This window comes from Apteryx rowi, unplaced genomic scaffold, assembly GCF_003343035.1.
Source record: "Apteryx rowi isolate R43461 unplaced genomic scaffold, aptRow1 scaffold_388, whole genome shotgun sequence".
Lineage (NCBI taxonomy): Eukaryota > Metazoa > Chordata > Aves > Apterygiformes > Apterygidae > Apteryx > Apteryx rowi.
Window position 1 is genome coordinate 353595 of NW_020450396.1, and position 2909 is coordinate 356503.

Genomic DNA, 2909 nt, shown 5'->3' on the forward strand with positions numbered 1-2909 from the left:
AAACATTTTTTAAATACAACTCTTCTTTTGAGCAATGAGGGAATCATGACACATCCAAACCCGGCAGCTTAAGAAAATGATACATCAAGAGTGGCTATTTGAGAGCCATCTTTCAATCTGTTCCAGTGATATCTAGTTTATAAAGATTAGTATTTTATTGCATTCTAACAAATAAAGAGTGTTTTAACTGTCATACAACCATATAAATAAGTTCCCATTGTTCGACTACAAAAGAAATTATTTTTCACCTACAGAAGTGTAAAACTATAGTAACTTTAAATGTAGTTTCATACCCATTTATATCAGATTGATCTTTGAATTGAATGCCAGAGCAAGGTATTCTGTATATTTTTAAAAGCGCCATCTTTCCTATGCTGTACACCTTTGTTCTCTTTAGTTTTCTAGAGGAGACAAGGTTGTTTAGCGTCTTGCATAATTAGCTCCAAAATGCTCAAACAAGCGATGCATGGTGGAATTACTACACTGGAATTCTCATAGAAGGCATCCTAGACTATCTTCAGCTATGCAATATTGAATACACATCTCATAACATGAGCTCAAGGTCCAAGTTCAATAAATTTGATCAATAAACATAAAAATCCATCTGGAGGAGACTTGAGAAGTTACTTGACCCTTCCCACTACCCCAGTGATGAAGATGCCACCACCTCAGTCCTGTACAATGCAGAACTATCTTTACTGTTAAAACATGTTTCCTAACATCTATCCTGAACCTACACTGATGCTCCTTACCTGTTGTTCAATCTGGAAGAGAAAAGAACTCATTCCTGCCTGTCCCCCTTCATACTGGTGACCTTTGTAGCTGGTGCATTCTCAGGAAAAGACCTTTTGTGTGTGCATGAGTTTGTAATGCAATGGAGGTTGAAGAGAACAGTATCAGTTACCTGCCAGCGACATCGGAGTGCATGTAACCAAAGGGCAGTGCACGCATGGGAGGAATGCTGTGGGGCTCACTCTGCTCCTGATTTAAAATTGTTACAGAAGCATCACGGTAAACTAATTTCCACTTAAAAGATGATATTATATCCATACAGTGGCTACACTGTACTGCTGTAGCTTTTGCTCAGAAATTGGAAGGACTAACTTACATGTGAATCCTGTATATTTGGAAAAAATAGACCAGTGCCTTACTCTTAGCAATAATGTCACCTACACATTTGCATATATGCAAACATATATTAAAAACCATTGTAAATGCCACAGCATAGCCTTCATTCTTCTAGCCAAGTATTAATTTTTTTATTTGTGAAAGACAACGGAGCATACTTTCTTGGGGCCCCAGCATTTAGATATATCTTCATATTGTCTATGACACCTATAAAGCAGGACAGTAGATGAAGAGTTGTGTCAAAGAAATACAAATATAACTGAGCAATCTTTACCTGGCACACAGGACTTCAGTTAGTAAAGCTCTGCATGCAGAAAACACACACAGGCTTGTTTAATAAAACATCCTTAAATGTTATGCAGATGAATTTGGGAAAAAAGTCATAACAAAGCCAGGTTCTACTTAAAAATTATCAATTAGCAAAGTGCAAGCATCAAAATGAAATCAAATTAGCATAGCTTAATTTAATTTCTCTAAGTAATAGATGGCTGTCTTACTTCACAATGTAATGTTCAACAAACCTATTCATGAGAAAATGCTTCTGATCTCCGGAAACTGAACATGTGGAGATGTTTCTAAAGTTTAAGCGTCATCTCATATGGCTGCTTTGTTTTATGCTGTTATTTCCTTTGGGTTCTTCTTTTTATAGACATTAAGTAGACAATTCTTAAACAAAAAGCTCTGCCTTCATTTTTAATCCGAGCACTGCTACGTCTTGTTATAGGAACAAACAGCTTTTGAAGAAACACAAATACATACACACCCTACCCCTCTTTCAGGGAAGTAAAAAAGAAAGTTCAAAACTAAGTTCTACATGAATACCTCAAATTTATTTCCATTTTTTTACATTTGCATTCTAAAAAAAGGAAGCTTGAACTTTTCTCAAAAGGCTGCTTATATGCATAAACAACAGACCACAAACAACAACTTGTATGTCACAAAACACCTTGCAATGTCCCTGCACTTTATGCCATACTGCTGGATAGTAACTAATTTTAAAATGAGATAATGGCCTCTGGAAATCTTGCTCTGTCAATGCATCTCACCAAATTCTGGCTATGCCCTCGTTAGGGAAGGAGACAACAGCTTAGAAACAGTCATCTACAGAAAAGGGCTGCTGCTATCAGGCTTTTGTTGGTGTTCTAGAGAGGCTAGGGTGGAACAGGTAGCGTTTTTATCAGAGAGAATATGGGCAATAACCCATGAAATAATTAAAACAGTAAGATTAGTTAAGGAGTTGGGAGAAATCCATGAAGAGCAGGATATTTTAGCAGGTCTCCACAACCTGCTTACAGAAACTGTTAGCACAAACCAGCTTCTTAGTGAGCCTTTAGCTGAAAACTGGGAGTACAGAATTCAGAAATCCTGATGCTAAAGGCAGCAGTTCAAGAAACAAAATGGCCTTGGACAAGCACCGCGCAGGTACAGTATCCACAAGAATGAACTGAATGTATTTGTGTGAAGGTTTGTCAGCCTGCACAAAGAAGGGGATACGTAAACTGCAATGTGTGGACAGTTTTACTTTTGTCAACAAAAGAGGGAAATCTAAATAGTAGACCTACTGATAGTGGATCAGAGTAACCTGACACTAGCACACAAAATGATCAGACTTAAAGAGATCTTTGTACCATACTTTGTGAGATATTTTATTAATAAACCATCACCATGTTTACATTAAGAACATCTATGCAATTTATTAAAGCATACAAATAGATTATATCTTATACCTGAAATATACATTATGTTAACTAAAAAATTAAAAGCACTGTTCAGAATAATAT